Here is a 25,595-nt window from a genome sequence, read left to right on the forward strand (position 1 = left end):
CGATTCAGGGATATGTTTTTTAATAGATATTATCCAGCTTCAGTCAGAGATGCTCGAGTACAGGAGTTTCTGAGTTTGTCTCAGGGGTCGTTGACTGTCCTGCAGTATGCGGTGAAATTTAACGAGCTCTCATGTTTTTGCCCATATATCGTCGCTGATGAAGTAAAGAAGGCCAGAATGTTCGAGAGGAACCTGAGGTGAGACATTTATAGATAGGTGGCGGTATTGAGGATCCAGGATTTTGTAGAACTGGTTGATAGGGCCACTATAGCGGAGAAGAGTCTATCTAGAGAGATGGAGACATATAGTCAGAGGAAGAGGACTGCGCCCTTGAATTTTCAGGCGGGTCCCAGCCGAAACCCTTGGAGAGGAGGCAGATCTGGAGGAGGCCAGAGACAGATGGTAGAACACAGGGGATTTCAGGGTGGACAGCTTCCTGCTATTTGTCCTAGATGCGGACGGAGACATCCTGGTGAGTGCCGACTGGGGGAAAATGTGTGTTATCGATGTGGGAGGCCTGGTTATATGGCTCGATCATGTCAGATGCCATCGAATTATGCACAGGCTCCCAGACCATTTCGAGGTGGATATCAGGTGCCCCGCGATGGTCAACAGAGGAACACTACGCCGACGAGGGTCTATGCGTTGACACCAAGAGACACTGAGACGGCTAGACATGTGGTCACAGGTACTCTTACTGCTTTACCATATAGAATGATTGTTTTGTTTGATACAGGTGCACCCACTCTTTTATATCGGTGGGATACGTGAAAATAGGTGGAATAGAGACATAACCATTAGATATAGAATTTTCTTTGGGTACGCCGATGGGATCTGTGATTAAATGCAGGAGGGTACTTAGGAATTTTCCAGTAAGTATTCAGGAAAGAGTGCTTTTAGCTGATCTTGTGGTCTTGGATATGCAGGGATTTGATGTGATACTGGGTATGGATTGGTTAGCCATTTATCACGCTAGTATAGATTGCCATCAGAAAGAAGTCATTTTCAGACCCCCGGGTGAGTTAGAATTTAGATTTACGGGTTCATGTGTGCATGCCTCGCCATAGCTGGTGTCGGCTATTCAGGTGAGGAGACTGCTACAGGATGGTTGTTAGGGGTATGTCGCATACACATAAAAGAATTGCCAAAAGAGCATTGAGACAAGCTGATATACCAAGAATGACGGAATTCCCAGATGTATTTCTAGAGGAATTGCCTGGTTTGCCACCAGATCATGAGGTTGAGTTTACGATACATTTTTTGTCGGGATCTGCACCAGTATCTAAAGTACCGTACCGTATGGCTCCAGTCGAGTTGAAAGAACTGAAAGATCAACTACAGGAATTACTGGATAAGGGCTTTATCAGGCCCAGTGTGTCGCCTTGGGGAGCACCCATTCTGTTTTTGAAAAATAAAGATGGAACCATGAGATTATGCATTGATTATAAGGAGATAAACAAACTGAGAGTGAAGAATAAATATCCTCTCCCGAGGATTGATGATTTATTTCATCAGCTCCAGGGGACCCAGGTTTATTCTAAGATTGATCTGCGGTCAGGATACCATCAGGTGGAAGTTAAAGCAGAGGACATTTCGAAGATCGCTTTCCGTACCAGATATGGGCATTACAAGTTCATAATGATGCCATTTGGGTTGACTAATGCACCAACGGTTTTCATGGATCTGATGAATCGAGTGTTCCACCAGTATTTGGATCAGTTTGTGGTTATGTTTATTGATGATATACTGGTCTACTCGAGGAGTTGTGAGGAGCATGAGCATCATTTGAGACTGGTATTGCAGGTATTAAGGGAAAGGAAATTATATGCAAAATTCAAGAAATGTGAGTTCTAGTTAAGGCAGGTTACTTTTTTGGGCCATGTGATTTCTGAAGCAGGTGTATCAGTTGATCCAAGTAACATGACTAACGAGGAAAAATGTAAAATTTGAATGGACTGATGACTGTGAGTAGAGCTTTCAAGAGTTAAAGCAATGGTTAGTTTCAACTCCAGTACTAGCTATCCCTTCAGAGGAGGATGGGTTCGTAATATACAGTGATGCCTCTTTAAAGGGTCTTGGATGCGTATTGATGCAACACGACAGGGTTATTGCATATGCGTCTAGGCAGCTTAAAGAATATGAGAAGAATTATCGTATCCATGATTTAGAGCTTACTGCAGTGGTGTATGCTCTCAAGATTTAGAGGCATTATTTATATGGTGGAAAGTGCGAGATTTTCACAGATCATAAGAGTTTGAAATATTTCTTTAGTCAGAAAGAATTGAATATGAGGCAAAGAAGGTGGCTAGAACTTATTAAAGACTATGATTGCACAATTAGTTACCACCCGGGAAAAGCGAACGTAGTGGCAGATGCTCTGAGCAGGAAATCAGGGGGATCCGTACTGGCAGCTATGGAGATTCAGCACTTGATTCTGGTGGATTTGGAGAGGCTCAGTATAAAATTGGTAGAGAAGAGTCCTCAGGAAGTCATTGCCAATTTAGTGGTTCAACCTACACTATATGAGAGGATTAAAGCAGCTTAGGGTGATGATGCAAAATTGGCGGCGGTGATGGCTAGAGTACGTGATGATCAGGGTGAGGAGTTTAGCATATCAGATGATGGAGCTCTGCGATTCCATACTAGACTATGTGTTCCTGCGGATACTGAGATCAAGAGAAGTATACTAGACGAGGCTCACAGATCCTTATACACGGTCCATCCCGGCAATACTAAAATGTACAGGGACCTGCGAGAGTATTTCTGGTGGAGTGGAATGAAGAGGGGGATAGCCGAATTTGTTTAGCAATGCTTGACGTGTTAGCAGGTTAAAGCTGAGCACCAGAGACCAGCTGGGCAATTGCAGCCATTGTTTATCCCAAAGTGGAAGTGGGACCGCGTTTCGATGGATTTTGCTACGAGGTTACCACCAGTTCGACTGGGATTAAATGCGATTTGGGTGGTTGTTGACCGTTTAACGAAAACTGCACATTTCATCCCTATTAAAATTGGTTATTCCATGGACAGATTGGCAGAGATATATGTTCAGGAAATAGTTCGAGTTCATGGAGTACCCGTATCCATAATCTCAGACCGAGATCCTCGGTTTATTTTACGATTCTGGAAAAGTTTTCAGGAGGTTATGGATATGCAGCTAGCTTTTAGCACTGCTTTTCATCCCCAGACAGATGGTCAGGCTAAGAGGACAATTTAGACATTAGAGGATAGGCTTTGTGCTTTTGTGCTTGATTTTGGGGGCAGTTGGATTCAATTTATGCCGTTAGTTGAGTTTGCTTACAATAATAGCTATCAGGCTAGCATCGGCATGGCACCTTACGAGGTATTATATGGTAGGAGATGTCGTTCTCCTCTTTTTTGGAATGAAGTAGGTGAAAGGCGAGTTTTGGGTCTCGAGATAATACAACAGGCGACCGACAAAGTCCGATTAATTAGAGAAAGAATCAATACAGCATAGAGTCAGCAGAAAAGTTATGCAGACACTCGCAGCCGAGAGTTGGAATTTGACGTGGGAAATCGAGTATTTTTTAAGATTGCTCCTTTGAAAGGAGTTACGAGGTTTGGGAAAAAGGGCAAGTTGAGCCCTAGGTTTATTGGCCCTTTTGAGATACTTGAGAGAATAGGGTCAATTGCCTATAGGCTAGCTTTGCCGCCAGCTTTGACTCGTATTCATGATGTGTTTCATGTTGCCATGTTACGAAAATACGTCTCAGACCCATCACACATCATTAGTTATGCAGAGATAGAGCTTAAGGAATCTTTAACATATGAAGAAGTACTAGTATAGATTTTGGATATAAAGGTTCAAACTTTACGTACTAAAAGAAATATAGTTAGTTAAGGTTTCGTGGAAGAATCACACTATAGAGTAAGCTTCTTGGGAGCTTGAGGAGCAGATTAGACAGAGATACCCGCAGTTGTTCCAAGAGGTATAGAGGTACTCAGGTAAAGTATAATAGTTAGATAAATTTTCTTGCAGGTACATGTACTGATTTTAGTTAGTAGATAGTTTTTAGTTTATATATGTAATCTTTCACAACATAAATGTAACCACGGTATTCCTCCGCCACAAGTGAGGGCAGGTAATAAAATAAGTAGACCTTTTTCCTTTACGGAATGATGGAAATGGAAACAAAAATAAAAGGAGGCAGTAGGCTTCGTCGACAAAATTGCATTTTGGAAGGAAAAACCCGAAAGTGGCACACAGGAACTTGTTGACAAACACAGGGAGTTCGTCGACGAGTGCATAAGGGAATTCGTCGACAAACACAGGGAGTTCGTCGACGAGTGCATAAGGGAATTCGTCGATGAAGCTACGCCTTGTCGACGAAAAAATACCGAAAGAGGTTTTGAGGTAGCCTGAATTTCGTCGACGAGATGATGTGTCTCGTCGATAAAGGCTGCAGTGTAAATAGTGAAAACTTGGATTTTTATCTCATTTCTAGATTCCTCTTTCTCTTTACGTCCCTCTCTCACCTCTCTTTTCGTTTCCGGGCTTGTTTCTCACCGGATCGAAGATCTGAGGCTACCACGATGATTCTGGCGAGGTTCTTTGCAAGTCTATCGAAGCTGATCGTTGGAAAAGTTGGGTTGGATTTCGTCCCAAATCAGGGTAAGACATTTCATTCAGTATTTGTCTTTCCCTTAGTTATAAGAAATGTTGTAGGTAAGAAATTACTGATGTTTTTTTCTGGGGGATTTTATTTTCAGGATGTTGAGCTAGGAACCCTACAGGTATAGAGTCAGAATTTTATAAAGGCTTTTCAAAGTTAAAGTAAGAGAAATATGCTATGCTAGGAGTTTTAATAATGTTATCAGAGATTTCATAGACACATATTTATACTAGTTTATTATACAGTATTTACAGAATATGAGTTTAAATGCTTGTGTGGCCTGAGTAGATTTTCATGAGATGAAGAAATTTATACAGCTTTTATAATGTATCATAATATACTGAATACACCGATATAGACTGTATATACAGTTTATATAGTTTTTCCGAGTATATGGAGTTATACAGAATATACATATATAGTTATATATTTATAGAGATTATACAGAGAAATTTACATGCATGTACAGCTTTTATACGAATATTTTCATAAAACAGATATATATATAAATATATTTATATATATATATATATATACATACATATACATGTATACAGTTTTACTCAGATCAGTATATATATCACAACTTTATACAGAACAGTATATACAGAGTTATAGTATGTCATATTTCATATTACCATAACATACAGAGTATATAGACAGAGTATACAAACAGATATACAGAGGTAGCATCAGGATGCTACAGATACAGTATACAGAGATTACAGTATTTTCAGTACAGAAAGATATCGTTATGGTAATTTTGGAAACATGATGAAAACAGTAAAAGAGTATATATGTATATATGTATATAGTATCAGATCCATGTGGAAAGATTACAGACAGATACAGTACATATATAGATTACAGAGCACGGTACCGTTGCTATATGCAGATAGAGTGTAACCATATATCTCAGATAGTGTATAGGTACCATCAACCGTGCTCGGAGAGGTTGCAGCTCCCCTGTTCACTAGGTGGTGGGGGCCGATTTGACGAGGTAGTAGCCAGTCCCAAGCCTAGGAGTGAATGCAGTTTGGCCGGGCTGAGGTAGAGTAGAGTATATTGACTTATCTGGAGGGCCGACCAGATGAAGTCTTGCCTACGGACCGCACAACCCTGTCATGAGGGGTCAAATCATGACGTATAGAGTCCCAGGGAATAAGTACAGTTATGTATATGTATACAGTTTTATAGTATATGATGAGTATAGTATGATATTATCAGTATGAAAAGTAGAAAATATAGACGATACAATATATTTTAAATTGAGAAAGAAAGATATGTTTTACAGATTATTTGTTGCATTACAATTCAATTATTATTTTAAAAAGTATCTTTAACTTAGTTGTCACACACTAGTAATAGCATATTTCCACTTACTGAGCGTCATCTCACCCTATTATTTTAACATTTTTCAGGTGAGCCAGTTAGGCGAGCAGATCAGGCTCGCGGATAAAGAGTAGCTTGATTACCCTGCTTATAGGGTGAGTTTTTGTCAGAGTTGTGTATATTTTTAAGTAAATGATGCTGGAGGGGTATTTTTGTATGGTTATAGTCTGTATATACTGGATTCTGGTATTGTATAGTATATATGTGAATGGTTGTATGATATGTGTTCCCGCTGCTTAGGTATGGATGTAGATATACAGATATATATATAATATGAAAAAAAAAATGATATGAATTTTGAGGGTGTTACAAGTATGCTGCCGAATTTTCGTTAATATTTTTCCCCCTAAAAAAAAGAAAACCATATACACCGATAATTATGATAAAATGAGTGTTAAAGTAATAACGATTGGATTGACATCTCCATCAGTCCTTACTTAAAATATTGCGCAGATAAAGTCAAATTCTAAGTTGGATTTGCCTAACAAGTGGATAGGTAAATGTAAATATTGTCCACATAGCCAGATTCACCCTCCCTCCATCTATGCTTCAAATTTCTAGTTTTGAAAATCTGTAGGAATGCCAAGATGTGACACAAATTAGGGATTCATCTGGACATATGGGTTGCAATGTCACTATAGAAAAGAAAAAAAAAAAAGCGGAAAAAAATGGTCCATGCACGAGATCACCGATGAAAGCGCCTAGGCCATATTTTATTTTCCATGATTTTCTCAACAACCAAACAAATGACCAATTTCATGTCCATTTGACTGACATATTTTAATTAGTTCTAATATTTTCTCACTAAGACTTGAAAAGATACACACTTGCTCATGCTAGTTCATGACCTTTTTCTCCATGAATCTTCCCATTTCCCTCCTTTGTAAACCCCACAATCACTATTTAGAGTTTTATTTCAAGTAGAGCAATAATGCTTGTCTACGAAACAGTAAAGCATGCTAATGGACACGTGTCCCCGATTGAATTTATTCGCTGCATCCCCTTCCCCATGCAATGCTAATACCTCACTGAGTCATTGTGCAAATCCCCTATAAACTAATCTCATGGTACGTTCTAGAGCATGCATTTTAGATCTTAAATTTAGATTTAAATAGACTTTAATAACTTTCAATATAATTTTATGCTCCTCGTGTTTGGAGATACTTTGGACTTGAATTTACATTGAATTTAAATAAAACGTAATATCAAATTGTATTAAAATTTGTCCAAATCCATTCAAAATGTTTGAAATCTATGCTCTCGAACGCAACATTACATTTTTCATTATTGCTATTACTACCGTACAAATTATGTAATATGCATGATTATGAAATCTTTGCGAATTTGTTATATTATATAATTATTTTTCCTGATTATACTGAGCGCTAGCTCTCCTCTATTTGTATACTAAATTTTTTTTAATGACTCTTAATTTGTAGGATTCACAGCTGTCATAACATCAGTACGATGCCATGTATGCATGCACTACAGTTGTTAGATGCAACTTTTAATTATTTCTTTATAATTTTTATTGTTATTTGAACAAATGGAGTTTTGTATTTTAATTTGAATTTGTACTAGTATTTTTATTTGAATTTTGAATATTTTTAAATAATTTTTGTTATCTGAACATATGTTATTTCTTTATTTTAATTGAATTTGTATTTAAATTCGAAACTTTGAATGATTTACGAATTTTGTAGTAATTATGGTTTCAGTTTAATTACAAATTTTTATATAAGAATTGATGATTAAAAAAAAAATTTCGTATTAGAGGGTTTTTTATTTTTCTAATTATTAGTGATGGATTCAAATTCGTCAGTAATACCCTACTATTAGTGACGAATTTGACTCCTTCACTAATGCCAAGGTATTAGTGACGAATTTATAATTCATCACTAATAGTAGGGTATTAGTGACGAATTTGAATCCTTCACTAATGCCAAAGTATTAATGACAATTTTATAATTCGTCACTAATAGTAGGGTGTTAGGGACGAATTTGAATCTTTCACTAATGCCAGAGTATTAGTGACGAATTATAAATTCGTCACTAATAGTGGGGTATTAGTGACTAATTTGAATCCTTCACTAATGCTAGAGTATTAGTGACGAATTTGTAATTCGTCACTAATACCAAAATATTAGTGACAAATTTCGATCCTTCACAAATACCCTACTAATAGTGAGAATTTGAGTTGAGTCATTCTAGACTATATAGTGATGGTATTAGGGTTTTAGTGACGGTTATAATCCGTCACTAATACTCCATTATTAGTGATGAAATTTTGAATTCGTCACTAAAAGTTAGTAGTAATGGCACATATAGTAACTATTTTAGAACCGGCACTAATACTCATAAATTTGTCACTAATACTTTTGATGACGAATTTATGCCTATTAGTGATGGATTTGATTCGTCACTAATACCTTGATTTTTTGTAGTGAGATTTGTTGAAGACTATGCAGTGGGCTTTGATGATAGAAGGTTTGCAACAGGTTTTGTGTTTATTATTGTGGGAAGGCCTTCTTGGAAGCCCAGGGTGAAGTCTCAGGTTGTTACATCTACAACTGAATTGGGGTTGATCGTAGAAGCCAAAGTTGCCATGGGCAAGTTCAAGCATTATTTGGCCTTAGTTTTTGTCTTTAGTTGCTGGATAAGAGGCGGTCCCAACCTAATGTCCCAAGGTCAAGGTGAAGCAACGGGTTCATGTTTATAGTTTCTCCTAAAGGGCGTTTATTTGCCAAGGTGGAGATTGGTGTGATATGTGGCTCATATACTAAATGGGATACATGTACAAAGAGACAACATGGTGGAAAATCAAAGTGCAGGGGGGAAGCAAGGGAAACCGTCAACAGATTGACTATAACCATCGACGATTTGGCACCTAATTTCATACAATTACATTCTGTCTAAAATCATCAACGGTTTGGCTCGGGATACCCAACACAGATTTCAAATTTTGAATAAAGAGACTTTAATATGGTTGGAGTTTGGAGGGAAAACTTTCGGGAACTCTATTTATATGTCATTTGTGATGTATTTAGAGTGATGGTTGTAAATGGTTGAAGAGAGTTAATGTATTGTTCATGCAATTTGGACAAGAATATAGTGAATCTTTGTCCTTTGCTCCCGTAGATATAGGCATTGTCAAACCACATAATTCCTTATATTATTTGTTGTTATTGCTTTCATATATTTGTTGTGGTTGTGGATTATTCTGTATATTCATCATTAAGTGTAGCATTGTGTGTTTGATCCGAAATATATTCCACTGTGCAATTTGTTTTTCACAACTAATGGGCCAATCCAACACAATGATTTGGGTTGGGTCATAGGATGTATCAGAGGATCAAATCCTATATGCAATCTATTTTTGCATGATTTTAAAACAGAAGGAACTCAATAGGTTTTGAAAAATTACCTACGGTCTTCAACTCTGCCAATCTTTGAGTCCTTTTCTCTTTGGTTCGGGCTCACCCTTCTGGGTGGATGTTGGGGCTTTTGAATGCTGTTGTTTGTCTATTTGTGTGTTAGGTTTTTCTCTAAACAGCTCCTCCTTGTTTGTATGTGGGAACTAGCCTCTGAACGTGTCCTTCTATCCGAACTTCTCTAGAAATTTTCGTGCAATTTGCGTGGGAGTTACCTAGCAATTCCTACTACAACTCTTACACTAAACACAAGCTATCAATTATATTGTTTTTTCTCTGATTTCTCTCTTTTCTCGAGTGTTGGTGTGTACTTCTTTCTTGGTGAGGCCTCCTATTTATAGGGTTGGTGTCTTCAACCAGTTTAGGCAATAATCCCAATTTCCATTCTAACCTTTTCCTTATGTATAACTCCCATGCACGTGCCCCTTATCCTATAGCAATACATTCCTTTATGTGTGAGATTTGGCCGATTCTCCCCTTCCTCATGTATATCTCCCATGAGCGTGCCCCCCATCCTATAGCAATCAATCTCTTTATGTGAGATTTGACCAATTCTCCCCTTCCTTATGAGTCCACGACCAAAGATATGAGGGATACTGTTCAATATTTGAAATTCCTCCATTTGATTGCTTGATTGCTTCAAATTTGATTTTCCTTTGTATGCTTGATCTACCTTATGTTTTTAGGCACAGGTATCCTCCAAAGTCCGAAGATGCTTGGGATATTCCAGCATGCACAAGATGCTTATTCGATCCCCCCTTGTATTTTTGTGAACGTATTCTCCCTATTTATATTTCCTGCTTGCATACCCCATTGTATTTGTATCCCCTATACTGTATATTTCCTCTTTATTTGTAATAAATACGAGGACTTGCTGTTTTTCAATAATTGCTTTAGTGGACCCAGTTGTAAAAGGAATGATTTTAATTCTAGGAAACAAAAAGGACTCAATTTTAAAACAAACGAACTCAATAAGAGGACTCAATCAAAGGGACCTAAAGCAAAAGGACTTGATCCAAGGAATATGGAACGTAAGGACTCAGTCAAAGGAACATAAAACAAAAGAACCTAAGGCAAAAGAACTTAATCCACAAGAATATAAAAAAGACCTAGTTGAATGCTGTTAACCAGGATCCTAAAGAATTAAAAATATATATATTTTTAAAAGGACCTTTAAATTTCCTCAATATAAATTTGACCCCTATTTTTAGGTAAATTACTAGGTTGTTACGAAAGGTCTCCACAGGCTTTCCATAATACGAGGGAATGAACAACAGAAGACCCCCATTAAGTAGAAAAGAGAGGTCCAGTTAAAATTGAGTGTCTACACTATCTACAATTTTGTTGTCCATCATCTCTGTTGCAAGAGAGAATAGCCGGATGGAGTGCATGAGAGAACCCTCCATCCCTATCACAGTCCTTGCGCAAACAACAGGTTCTTATTGTTGTTGTCTTCCTCACCAGTTGCTGCTAGGTTCTGACCTCTGACCATTGTTCACCAACTGGTTTAGTCGTGGTTTTGAGCCACCCATCAAGATTATCATTATTGTCGTTGCATGTAAAGCAACAAAGCGCTAGGGCTTCTTTTCTCTCTTTAGCCCAGGTGACCTCCCCTATTAATCCTTCTATTCCCCCCCCCCCCTCCCAAAATTCCTTATCACTCCAATTTCAGCCAATTATCCCAAGACAACATCATCAAGCATATTGTTGCAAAAATAAATTTACAACCCAGGCATGAATGAAAATTGATACCTTTCTATAACATCCTGAGCACAACTTTTATACAAATGCAAGACTGTAGACCAACCTTGGTATGAGGGTTGTGACCCTTTTGCATTCAATTTTGGGACTTTTATCGCAAACATGTTAAAAAAATGAAATTTTTGGCACATACATAAAAGAAAATTTTTAGCTTTTGCATGATATCAAATAATTTTTGAAAGAGTCATTCATAACATGCCATCAATTCAAGAAAACATTCATAAAATACAAAAGTCATACATATGGGAGTGAAACATACATTTTCTTTCCCTTGGAGATTTAAATATAGAGCAAAATGGCCTCTTGAATTGAATGTATGTGTTCTTTGTCTCCTCCTTAGGATTGAACACGTGTGCCCCTAACTTGGTCCTCCTTGGATTGAGCCTTAAGCTTCTTTAAATAGAGCAAGGCTAGGACTTCAAATTTTAATTCCCTTCTTTCCCAAAATGCCCCTAAAGTCAACAAAGACTTTCTTGCATGTGTAAAAGGGGCGTTTAGACATTATTTTCACCTTATCCTTGACTAATTTTCAACTAAAACAAGGTTAGTCCCAATTTTAATTAAGAAGACTCCAAAATACGAAATTGAGGCTCTATATTACTCTAGACGCATGATTTGCACATTAAAATGTCAAGAGGGGGAGCCAAGCTCTAATTAATAGCTCTTGGATTCAAATTCACTCTTTGATTGCTCCTTTAACTCTAAATTAATTCAGAGATTGATAAATTAACCTCGAACAAAATAGGGTGTCAAATATTTCCCTTTGATTATCTTTAGTGAAGATATATCTTCTAACATTAATTTTTTATTTTCATGTGTTGCTAGTCGAATGGTTTCATTTGGTTAATGCTTTGATCACTTGCTCATTGAAATCTAATTGTGTACATTCTCATCTCTTCACTTTTGTGTTTTGTGATTTGATATTCAACACGCATCTTGAAACAATAATAAAAGGAAGAGAGTTAAGTTAGTGGGAGAAAAAGAGAATTAGAGAGAGATTTAGAGGGAATGAGAAGGATGGGGTGGCCAGAGAATAGGGGCGCTGCCGTGACACCATTACTACCACAAAGCAATTCCTTACAATAGCAGCCCTTATGCACGTAATAGAGAGAGAGAGAGAGAGAGAGAGAGAGAGAGAGAGAGAGAGAGCAAAGAGAGGATACATTGGCTAGGGCATCTTTGTGAACCCCACCTAAGGTGGTTGCGACCAACTTAGGCCACCGAAAACAGCTAGGCCGTTGGGTAGCCATGAAAGGCTGCTACGCCGGCTGCTCAAAGGCAATTGATGATGGTGCCGCGCAGAGGTAGAGGAGCAAGAAGGAGCAGTATTCGCTGTAGGTTGGGGTGGTGACCCTTGGCCGTGTTATTGTGTGGTAGTGGTAGATTAAGATTTTGGGTAGACATTGCAACAGAAAGGGCGTGCCCCCTATGCCGCCATTTTAGATTAACTCAGCCGAGTGGACTCGAAATTATTTTATTTATTTTTTCCCTTCTATCATTTATTTATTTAAAATTCAGCTCATAATAAGAAAAAAGAATAAAAAATGCTAGAAAAATAAAAATAAAAATAGAAAACTTAGTAAAATTCCCATAATATAATATTTATTTTTATGTTATTTAAACGCTTAAACCAAATAAAAGCCAAAAAGAATAAATAATTTTTTTAAAATTCAAAAAAAATTGAAAACTCAATAAAAATTATTTTCTTTTGGAAGAGATAATTTTTTATTATTTTTTCATTTATTTTATTATTATTACTACTATTGCACTATTATCCCTATTATCATAATTATCATCATCATTTTTTTTTTTTTTTTTTTTTGCTACTATATAGGTTTTTTCTTATGTTTTATTTTATTTATAAAAAATTTCCAAAAATCCAAAATAAATCCAAATAAATGTAAATTATCTTAGAAAAATAAATAAAGATCTAGGAAATCCAAGAAAAAAAAAATAGAAAAAAGCCCTGGAAAAAACTCCGTTAGATGCATTGTTTAGCATTAATTATGCATATATGCTTGATTATGATGTATGTTTTAGAGTAATAATTAAGTTCATGTATTAATTAGCTAGAAAGGCAATGGCCTAAAATTTGAAATGACAGACACAACTCCCAAAACAGATTTGATAGCAAAAATAGTACACAACACAGTAACAAAACAAACGATGCACAATACATACGAGTTTTTCTTAAATTACAACTTCAAGATTGATATTTACTATTTCACTATGAATGAATCATCTTGATATCACTTACGAGCTGAATTAGGATTTTTTTTTTCTTCAAAAATCTATTTATTTCTAACTTTCTATGAATTATATATGGAGGCTATCCATACTACTTTATGTAATTCTTATTTTGATAATGATGTTTATTATGACATGTTTGTCTCCTCTTATATATAGTTTTAGGTGTCTGTTTTGAGTTTTTCGCTAATTTTAAGTTTTGTTTTCGTGTCTGCAATCTGTGTTAACTATTTTTACTTTTATCTTGGTTAATTATAGGACAATTGAGAGAATTATACTGGATGGGGTTTTCTCTTATCTCTCTTAAGAGATGACACTACAAGAAAACTACTTTTAATGGTGAAAGTATCATTGATGCTTTCAATTTCGTCACTAATACTGCACTTTTAGTGACGAAATTTACAGCGTCACTAATACTTTCGTTACTAAAAACCACATTTCCCACTCAAACTATCGCAGGAAACTATTGACGATGTTTTTTTGGTATTAGTGACAAATCAAAACCGTCACTAATAATATAAGTATTAGTGATAGTTTTTAAAACCGTTACTAATAATGCACTCTTAACAAAAGAATATTAGTGATAGTTTAACAAAATTGTCACTAATAGAGATCTAACTTCTTCTTCTTCTTGATTTGTTTCGTAGAGATCCAACTTCTTCCACTTTTATTCATAGTTGGAAGTTCCCACAACATAATAGATCAATGGCCTTTGGAAAAGGGAGAAGAATCTCGTTCAATATTCTTTGACTTTTATTTCAAATTTCAAAGAGACATCATCAATCATGTATGTATGTAAAAAGAACAAATGAATAGAAAAACAAAAAAAAGTCGGCTATCGGAATCGAACCGACGACCATCGCATTACAAATGCGATGCTCTAACCTCTAAGCTAAGCAAGCTCACAAAACATAAATTGTAAATGCATAGGAATTCAATAAACTATTGATCTTATAATATTAGTTATGGGTTTTCTAATTGCTTGGGGAATCTGCTTCAAATGTGGTGGCCAAAAACCATTTGCAAAAACTGATTCAAAAAGACTTCTAATGGATCGAGCAATGAAAATGGCCATCAAAGTGCAATGAGCGAACACAAACATAAAAATGACTTTGCCTTTGCAAAATAAGTGGAAACTGACCTAAATGATAAGTCAGACCAAACACCTCGCCTTATAAAGCAGAATGATCTGGCCAAGGACGTACTGGGATTGTTCTTAACATATATAGTGGATGAAAAAGATGGTAGAGCTATCATTGATATATAGTGAATATATTGGTTGAAAAGATTCTCTTAATTTAAAATTTTTAAAGTTGATACCTTTAGAATGACCGTGTACAAACCAGGAAAGTTGTGGTGAAAATCTACAATGATTGGACTGGTTTTTTTAAATGTAATAGAGTTTGAGAGATCTTTTGAAATTGTTCATTATCATAGTACTAAAAAGGAATGGGATGCACGAAAGAAACAACTTAATTCAAATATCTATGCATGGGTGGAATGCTCGTAAAGATGATTACAATTCAGATGGGCTAGTAGGAGACTATCTTTGTAACAGTGGACAAATAGAAATAGTTACTGATATCGTCTAGAAAGAAAAATAGGATAGAAATAATGTTGTCCGTAGACTACAAATGAAAATCTTGATGAATGGAAGATAAAATACAACGAGAAGAGCATGTCCTTAAGTAGAATACTTAAAGAGAAAGACCCTCACTAGTAGTCTTATATTAGTGATGTTTTTAGAACCGTCACTAATCATGCGTTTGTTGATGGGGAAAATTTAAGGTCAAGAATATTAATTAGTGATGGTTCTCGTAAACTGTCAGTAATTATGCATTTGTTGACGGGAAAAAAGGTCAAAACTTAGTGATAGTTTTTCTAATTATTTGGGCAGTGTGCTTCAAATGCAGTAGCCAAAAACCATTTGCAAAGACTTATTCACAAATACTTCTAATGAAGCAATGAAAATGACCATCAAGTGCAATGAGCAAACGCAGACATAAAAATGACCTTGCCTTGGCAAAATACCTGAAAACTGACCTAGCTGATGAGTCGGACCTCTCAAATTCCAAAGCGGAATAATTTATGTTTGGAAAATTCAGAACTGGGATTGTTCATAACATAGTGGACAAAAAAGATGAAAGAGTTGTCATTGATATAATAGTGAATATTGGTTGAATAGATTCTCTAAATTTAAACCTCTTGAAGTTTATACATTTTGGAATGACAGTGTATAGACCAAAGAAGTTATGGTGAAGTTCTGCAATGATTGGAGTAATTTTTGAAATGCAATGATCTTTTGAAGTTGTTCATCACAGTATTAAGGGATGTGATGCACAAAAGAAATAACTTCGATCAAATATCTATGGGTGGGTTGCTCATGTAGATGATTATAAATTAAGAAGGGCCAATAGGAGACTATCTTCATAGCAGTGGATAGATAACAATGCTGATATTGTCTAGGAAGAAAAATAGGATATATAGAAATAATGCTATGGCTAACCTAGCTAGTGTACTTGAAACCACAAATGAGAATCTGGATGAGTTGAAGATTAAATACAACGAGAAGAGCATGTCCTTAAGTAGAATGCTTGAAGAGAAAGACTATCATTAATAGCATTTATGTTAATGGCAGTTTTTAGAACTGTCACTAATCATGCATTTGTTGACGAGGAAAAAGGTCAAGAGGTTACTAAGTACAGAGGATTCATCTCTGTGTAGTCTACTGATAAGAAATTATCCTCTTAACCTTTACAAGTCGATTCAAGATCCCCAAAGGGGTGCCATTCTTGGTGGTTTGATTCGGTAAGAATATAAAAGGTTTATCTCAATTTAATTGCTTAGTATTGTTCTTTTCCCCTGTGCCTCAATTGTACTTCAATTTTTTTCCCAAGGAATTATTAATGATCATAGGATTTAGGAGATCAACTGGGCATAAACCTTACAGAATAATATTGTATAGGTAAATTTACTTGTTGCATGTTTGTTGATATCTGTTTAGAAGTTTGATGGTGTTTTACCATTTGTTGCATGCTCCTTTGACATTAATTTGTTATGTTTAGAATTTTGCATACTAAATTTTTTGGCTCTTAAGCCAGTGGGGCTTGGATGATGTAGTTATTGTCAAGGTTGCATTGCGGTAGTATTTTTTTTTTTTGCAAGACTGGTCATTGGTACAACATTTTTATATTCGATTTTAAATGACTGAGTATTAGTGACGGTTTTTCTAAACCATCACTAATAGTCTGTTATTAGTGATGGTTTAGACTAATCGTCACTAATGCTTTAACTTAGTAAAACCCTAGAATCTGCGCGAATTTCCCATTTTCTCCCTAATCTCCTGCCTCCTGCCTCCTCCCTCCTTTCCCTCATTTCTCCTTTATTTCCCTGCACACTTCCTCTTCGCCCACCCGCGCCGTCACCGTTGCTCACATGAGCTCCTCCCGCCACCGTTGCTGCTGCCACTCATGTGAGGTCATTCCATCGCCGTTGCCGCTACTGCTCACTTGAGCTCCTCCCGCAGCCAAATCGGAGGCTCCTCCTAGGTTCTTCTTCTTTTTATTCTTAAAATTGTGGGTACAACGTGTGTGCATGTGTGTGTGTGTGTGTGTGTGTGTGTGTGTGTGTGTGTATTGAATATTGTAGAGATTTGAGGGACTTATAGCTTATTATTTAAAATTTCTTTATCTTTAATTATTGTATCTTATTTAATTATTAAATACGACAATGATGGGCGATTGGTGCGCGGGCTAGGTACGGGAGGTCAGCATTATATGTCGTCAAGTTGCTTCAGTCACGTGCTTCACCTAGCCATAGGTGACTGAGGAGCAGCACTTGGTTCTCTACAAGCACATCTTGGCACATTTTCCAACTAGTTCTATTACTTTTAATATGCTACAATATTTACTGTCTAACATTCTACATGTATTTCATATGCACGACACGTTTGATATTGACATTCACACCGACCCTAATGTCAAAAAGGTGGTGAACAAGAACTTGTACACTCGGTTGAAGACCTATCACAACAAAATGCATGTACATTTTAAGGTGATAGGAGATGAAACTGAACGACACCCATACGATAAGATCTCCCATGAAGATTGGGAACTAGTGTGTTGACATGTCCATGATCCCCACTACTAGGTGATGTGCTTAAATTAAAACTACTTTTTGGTATGGATATGGATTATTATCACATTAAATATTTTTTGTAAGACATCTACCAAATAAATGCTGAGAATCGTAGCAAATTAGATATGACGCATTGTGGTGGGTCAAACTTATTTGTGCATCATTGAGCAATAATTTCTATAAAACTATCTGAGTATTACATTACAAGTGTTATTTATGTTTACACTTCCAAACTTATTAATATGAAGTTTTATATGATAATGTAGTATGATCCCATCACTGGAGAATCAGAGTCGAGGTCTTCCATTTATCAGAGAACACATCAAAGGCCATCGGGGGGGTGATGCCAAGGTGCTCAGAGCAAACATATAAGTCAGTTATAGTATTGAGTTCATTATTGAATTGAAAATGCCATTATTGTATTTTTATTTAATCATTTTCTATATTTTTATGACTGAAAATAGGAGAAGATGATCTAGATGAGGGATGCAGACGTTCCTAAGGGTATTCAACCACCCACAGATGATGACATCTACGATCAAGTGCTTAGGCATTGAGTGAGGGGTTACATGAACGCTCTTGGGAGTGGAAACGTAGCCCAAACAACATCGTTTAAGGCAAATGCGGCTTCTCGTGTTAAGATGGAGTGAGCGCGTCGAGTCATTGAGTCTCGAGTAGAGGAGATGGCTGTTAGGCTGGACACGCTGGAAGTTGAGAACTAGATGTTAAAACAATAGGTTTCTAGCTAGGGAGTAGAGCTAGAAGCCCTAAAGAACTAGAAAGCAGAGATGAAGCAGGTGTTGCGCCAAACTCGCGAAGATGCTGCGGGTGGCTCCTCCTTTCATTAGAATGCATGTAAATGGTAATGAAGCAGTACAAACAAGCGGTAGTGCCCTAGGGAAATAGGATGTATTTAGGGCATGGTCTAAAATTTGGGACAGGTTTTAATCTTCTCCTTTGTTATATTTAGGAAACAATTTAGTGTTGGATGACTTTGTGTGCAAGATTGGAGTGTGCAAATGTTTGCAATACTAGTAGTTGTCGAAGTCCCAACTATTGGACCATGGCCTGGAGATATTCTATTTTCCTAAGACCCTACACGGAGGTTTGTATTGCATCATTACCACTTACATGCATTCTTATTCTTCTTGACGATCACTAAAGTAGATTAAGTATATGCTCTTCGATTCTAACTTTAATAACGAACTAAAGGTTGTCATTCTGATTTGGTTGAGAATTTTATTCTTATGAAAAAATGACATAAATTGGAGCTAATCATTCTGATTTCAATTTCTCAAATTGACTTTGAATTACCAAAGCCCATATTGATTATTCACTAATTTGTTTACTCAATTATTTTGCAAAAACTGCATAAGGTAAGGAAGCTAAGTATACATACCCTTGATCTCATTCTAACAAGATATAGAGGATTAAAAAAATTGGAATAAAAACAAACTTAGTAAACTTAGTTGATTTTAAGCGCTCAAGTGTTCAATTCGGGCATACGAGGCCCAAACCAAGTGAGGTCAGTCACGACACATCCATCACATTAAGCTAGACGTGCTGGAGCTAACGGTACCCAAAAACTCCTCCCCTATTGAAAATTATGTGCTTAGATGCGAACTTAATAAACTTAGTTAATTTAAGTGCTCAGGTGTCCAATTTGAGCATATGAGGTCCAAACTGAGTGGGTTCAGTCCCAATACATCTAGCACATTGAGCTGGATGTGCCGGAGCCCAAAAACTTCTCCCTATGAGCTTTTTGTACGCTTAGAAGTAAAGTAAGAATACAAACAAACTTAACAACTTAGTGATGGGTTTAGCACTCAGGTATCCAACTCGAGTGTATAAGGTCCAAACCAAGTGGGGTCAGTCCCGACGAGCCGGACATGCTGGAGCTGACGGAACCTAAAAATTCCTCCCCCATTGAAAATTATGCACTTAGAGGCGAACTTTGTAAACTTAAATGATTTTAAGCACTTAGGTGTCCAATATGGTAATACAAGATCCAAACTGAGTGGGGTCAGTCCTAACATGTCCATCACATTGACCTAGATGTGTCGGAGCTGACGATGTCCATAAACTCCTCCCTGGGAGCTTTTTACGCACTTAGAAGCAAATTAAGAATACAAACAAACTTAACAAACTTAGTGGATTTTAACACTCAGGTGTCTAACTCGGGCATACAAGATCCAAAATGAGTGGGGTTAGTCCCGACACATCCATGACATTGAAATGGACGTGCCAGAGCTGACGGTGTCCAAAAAATCCTCCCTGAGAGCTTTTTGCGCACTTAGAAGTAAAGTAAGAATATAAACAAACTTAGCAAATTAAGTGACAGTTTTAGCACTCAAGTGCCCAACTTAAGCATACGAGTCCAAACTAAGTTCGGTTAGTCCCAACCCGTTCATCACATTGAACTAGACATGCTAGAGATGATGGTACCCAAAAAATCCTCCCCTATTAAAAATTATGCACTTAGAGGTGAACTTAGTAAACAGTTAATTATAAGCACTAAGGTGTCCAATATGGTCATATGAGGTCCAAAATGAGTGAGATCAGTCCTGACACTTCCATCACATTGAATTGGATGTGCTGGAGCTGATAGTGTCCAAAAACTCCTCCCTAGGAGCTTTTTGCATACTTAGAAATAAAGTAAGAATACAAACAAACTTAGCAAACTTAGTGGATTTTAGAACTTAGGTATCCAACTCGGGCATACGAAGTCCAAACTGAGTTGGGTCAATCGCGACACGTCTGTCACATCGAACTGGACGTGTCGAACCTGATGGTGTCCAAAAGCTCCTCCCTAGGAGCTTTTTGCTCCATTAGAAGTAAAGTTAGAATACAAAAAAACTTAGCAAACTTAGTGGATTTTAGCACCCAAGTGTCCAACTCGAGTATAAGAGGTCCAAACCGATTGGGATCAATTTCGACTGATCAAACTTAACTATTTAAAATTTTGTCATTTTTTTAACTGTCCAAATGTCTTATCATTTTGCTATCAAATCATTTTTACTTATAGTACGTACATATATGTTCAAAAATCATATACTAATTTTTTGTATAATTATTACTTCGTAGGGTCTGCGATTGTCACAACATCAGGATGATGCCAAGCACTACAATTGAATGCAGTTTTTGACTTTTTCTGTATCTACTGTTATCTAAATAGAATGAAATTTTGTATTTAAATTTGAATTTATATTTGTATTTGAATTTTGAACAATTTGTATTTTAATTTTGAATAATTTATGAATTTTTAGTAATTCTGGTTTAATATTATGTATGCTAAAATGTAATTATAGGTTTTTACAGGAATTAATTAATGAATTATAAAAAAAAAATTGTTTATTTTAAACTATTAGTGACGGTTTGAAAATCGTCACTAAAAACCCCACTACAAAGTATTTGTGATGGTTAATACTGCCTCTGTTAGTGACGGTTCTCAAACCGTCACTAATAATAACCCTATGAAGTACTAGTGACAGTTTTCAAGCTGTCACTAATAATTGGTCTTTAGTAACGATTTTCAGCCGAGAACATATAAAAATTTATAGTGACGGAATAAAACCGTCGCTAATACTCCATTGGTGACTAATACATATTAGTGACGAATTCTAAAACTGTCACTAATACTCCATTATTAGTGATGGTTTTAGAATTCGTCACTAATAAGCATTAGTCACTGTTGTTTTAGCGACTAATTTGAAACCGTCACTAATAATCACAAAACCGTCATTAATAACCTTATTTTTTGTAGTGTGGCGAGGGTACTCTTCCTCAAGGCTAGATGCTCAAGGGAAATAGATATTCTCATAAACAAGAATGAGCCATAAGAGGGATAGGATGAAATCATTCCTTGTTTTCTAAACTTGATTTTCTTAAATCCTTAAAAATAATTGATTTCAAACTTTTCTTCTTCTTTTTTCCAATGATGATACCTTAGATTTTCTTTAAAGAAAAAAATTTTCTTTAAAAAGTACTTTTTCAAGTACTTGCCTTTCTCAATTTATTTCAAATCTAAATGCAAATCTAACATTTTCCTTCAATTCCCTCCTTCCAAATATGTTTTCATTCAAATGGTTTTCAAATATGATTTTCTTCAAATTCATTGATTTCAATAAAATCATATCTTATATAATTCCATAGTTCAATTTCAAACTAAAGTTTTTTTAAGGCCATCCCTTCGTAGAAGAGTAATACTAGGGTTTCCCAAAAATGCTATTTTTGAAATCTTTGATGAAGATGATCTTATTAGGGGGATTGAAAGGGATATGTTTGTATTTTCTTATTCTTCTTGTTTAAGGCACACATACACACAAAAAAATTGTTCCATAGTAACCATTCTTGGAACGAGCAACGATAGGGGTGTTGGTTGACTAATGTTTTTTAGGATGGTTAGTAAACCACCTTCTTTATGCATTATTGTACTCTCGAACCAATTCTCTATTTTGTAGATCATTTACAATTTTTCTTTTTTTTCCTTTTTTCTAAAAAATGGTGACAACTCTATTTTCTAGTTTTTGTGTTTGTTTTAGTTAGAGATTTTCCTTTTCCATAGGGCATTCTCATTTAAGAGTGCCACGCAAATGCCTCGCTAGCACTTGTGAATAGAATTCGATATCAGTAGTTAGGCGACTTTGTTAAGGACACTTGAGTGAACCTATGCCTTGTTGTGTGTTGCCTTCTTTTGTTGTTGTTGTTATTTTTTATTTTTTAATATTTCCTTGGTAGTTGTGTCCTATAGATGTGCTTTTCTTGCTTGTTTTTTTATGTTTAACTTCTTTCTTTTGTAGTGTGTTAGACGTGTTTAGAAGCATGGTTGTGTTGTATGGATTGTTGTGTTTCCTCTTTTACATATTTGTGTGTGATTGTGGTGACTCCTATTCACACACGCGCTAACACTTCACAAGTACATTTTCCATAGGGTGAAAGCTCTCATATTGACCACAAATCCAAAAGATTAGAGAAATTATGTATTCTTATAAGTGCAACGACTTCTTAACTTTTGTAGGTTTTTGGTTATTAGATATGCATATTTTGACTTTGATCCTTGAATATTCTATTGTGTGTTTTTCCCTCATTCTAAATTAGGAAATACCATCTTATCACTTGTGCCAAAGTATGGATCTCCCAATGTTTGATAACAAAGTTGAGCAAGTTAGTTCAATAAGGTGTGGCAACAACAGGATGATAAGAAAAATGCAATAACCAATTTATCAAGTTTGTGCCTAGTACCAATACCTTCAGGTTTATATGCTCCTTTTAGTGCACCTCATGACACCTAGACCTATATCCAACCTGACAACAATGACAAACTAGCAACCAATGCCTACTATATAGCACTTGTTAGTTTGGAAACCTAATTCAGAACCTCAACCCAACATCGGCTTACTGAGTCCTCAAACAAAAAAACAAAAAAAAAAATGGAATTCAACACACCACCTATATTGTTGTCAAAACTACATTTCCAGCTAGTTTCCCAAGGCAAGATTGCTCCAATGACTTTGACTGCACACCTATCTTCAAAGTGCATAACCTCAATATATATTGTGAATTTTGTATTTGGCCATTTTGAAGCAACAAATATAGGATCTAATAGATGATAAGGTCTTACAATTCCAAATAACAAGTGAGAAGGGAAGCCTAAGTGCAAGATCAACCCATTTCTAGACCTTGGGAGCCCATCTACAAATATAATCGAGAATGAGATAAACTCTGACAAATAGTTGGCGATGCTTGATAAAGGCAATCAATCTGGGAAGAAGGTGGAAGCCATTCAAAAGACCCCATCTAAAATTTAACTAGTGGTAAAAGGGAGGGGAGGAAACTCATTTATTTCAATGCTTTCTTCTTGGATTCTATCACTTCTAACAAATACCCTCTTACTCTTGTAAGACCATTGCAACACTCCATGAGTGACTTGAGTGATCATTTAGTCCATATAGCCAACCTTGGAAAGAGAGTTGATGCCCATTGAAACGACTCCTTTAGAACTTGTTGCTATAATAAACTTGTTGCCTACAATATTAATTCACTGGTTATTCACTCCCCTTTATGGCATGTTGATCCCTTATAGATGAGCTAACTCCCAACTATTTTGAGTCACCTATATTTGCATGGCCCCCAACCAATCATAAGCCAAATGTGTCAGGTTCACTTTGCCTTCTTTGCTAAGACCCCAATACTTCAAGAAATTATTCATAAAAAGGACCTTACTGTTTTAGTAAAGTTAAGTAATACTCCTAAAGAATAAAAACCTCATAGAGAATTTTCCAAATTAAGGCCTTTTAAGAGTATTAGAGGGTGTCCCAAGTCATACTACTAAAAATTTCATTATTTTTAAGAAAAATAAATGAAACCTAATCGACATTGATGTTGATTACGCGCTTAAATTGCGTAATTAGGTGTTTTAATTCATGCATTAAGGGTTATATTTTTAATTAAATACCTAATTACTCTCAATATTTTAATATTGTGTCTTATTTATAATATTTGGGTTTTATTGACTAATTTATGAATTTTTGGTTTTTTTTTTTATCACACGGCAATTTTTGGAAGCTAAAACCAATGCTACATCGTATATGGTGTGTAATTTTCACGCTTGAGTTTCGATCGACACGATTCAAAATGCTTTGAAAAGAAGAGAAAATTAGCTATAACTTTCGTGTTTTAAGCTTTGAGAGATAAGAGCTCTAGGATGGTCAAAATCACCATTGTTCTCTGAAAAAATAAAAAGAAGAAGAAATAGAAAAAAAAAACAAATAATTACCTAATGTGACCTAGTCATACAGCTAGGTCTGGGTCCTTGTTTGGTTGCTTGTGCACTGGGTAGGTTTTAGGTGGGAGCCCTATAAATATTTTTCTTCTCCTCTCTCTAACCCAAGCCCCCCTTTCTTTTTTTCCTTTCTCTCCCTTTTCCTTCTCTCCTTCCCTTCCTTTCCCTTCCTCTCTCTCTCTTCTTTGCTTCTCCCCCTCTCGGTTCCCTTGTTGTCTGTATGAGTCTCCCCTACTACTGCTGAAGCCAACCCGACCCCCTCTCTTCTTCTTCCTTATTTTCTTTTCCCCTCGTTTCTTCTTCATTCCTCTCCCTGAACTTCCTCCTTCTCGGTCTGAACTCTCTTCTCTCCAACTCTCCCTCGTTCTCTCTTTTCTTTGCCCCTTTTCCAGATTCCATATCAGCCTCACTCTCCCTCTCCTTCTTCCTGCTGCTGCTATCCGAAGACCCGAACCTACTGCTCTCCAGTTATGCTACAACTAGTGCTGTCTCAATTCGAGGAGCTCACCACCTGTTGCTACCAAAGACCCGAGCTTCCTCCCTGCTGCTCCCAACTGCTGCTGTGTGCTGCCTTGCCACCACTAAAAGCCTCCTTGCTGCTGTGTTGCCGAGCCTTCCCAGCTCCTTGCTACCATCTATGCCCGGTGCTTCTGCTCATGGCCAGATGCTAGTGCTCCTGCTCATGGCCAGCTGCAGTCCCCTCCTACGGCTTGCTTCTCTCTCTCTCTCTCTCTCTCTCTCTCTCTCTCTCTCTCTCTCTCTCTCTCTCTCTCTCTCTCTCTCTTTTCTCTTTTCTCTTTGGAATGTTTTGAATACTCGTTTAACCCCTTGGCAATATTAATGTTAGTTTTGTTTTAATTTAAGTTCGCTGGATTTTAGGAATTTGTTGGGTTGTTTATGTTATCAAAGTTCAATTTTCTTTGTTATTATTGGTCGTGTTTTTTATTCTCTCTCTCTCTCTCTCTCTCTCTCTCTCTCTCTCTCTCTCTCTCTCTCTCTCTCTCTCTCTCTCTCTCATTCTCTCCTTTCTTTTATATAAATTTTTTTAGTTAGTCTTGCCTATTTGAGTTGTGTTAAAATCATGGAAGTTTAAATTTTCATTTGGTTACTATTAAAGTTCAAGTTTTTATTATTTTTGGAATGAGTTTTGATTTGAGTTATTTTGTAGAGACTCGAAGAATTTTAGTAATTAAATAATAAAAGAAAAGAGAGAAA

At 36.4% G+C, this 25,595-nt stretch overlaps 1 non-coding gene across 1 annotated transcript; it reads right to left on the reverse strand.

Annotated features, from left to right (window-relative positions):
- Positions 1–14,291: 14,291 nt before the first annotated feature.
- TRNAT-UGU (transfer RNA threonine (anticodon UGU)) lies at positions 14,292–14,364 on the reverse strand. The gene has a single exon. It is a non-coding gene; the product is annotated as a tRNA-Thr (tRNA).
- Positions 14,365–25,595: the final 11,231 nt, after the last annotated feature.

The sequence above is a fragment of the Malania oleifera genome, chromosome 9 (genome assembly GCF_029873635.1).
Source record: "Malania oleifera isolate guangnan ecotype guangnan chromosome 9, ASM2987363v1, whole genome shotgun sequence".
NCBI lineage: Eukaryota > Viridiplantae > Streptophyta > Magnoliopsida > Santalales > Ximeniaceae > Malania > Malania oleifera.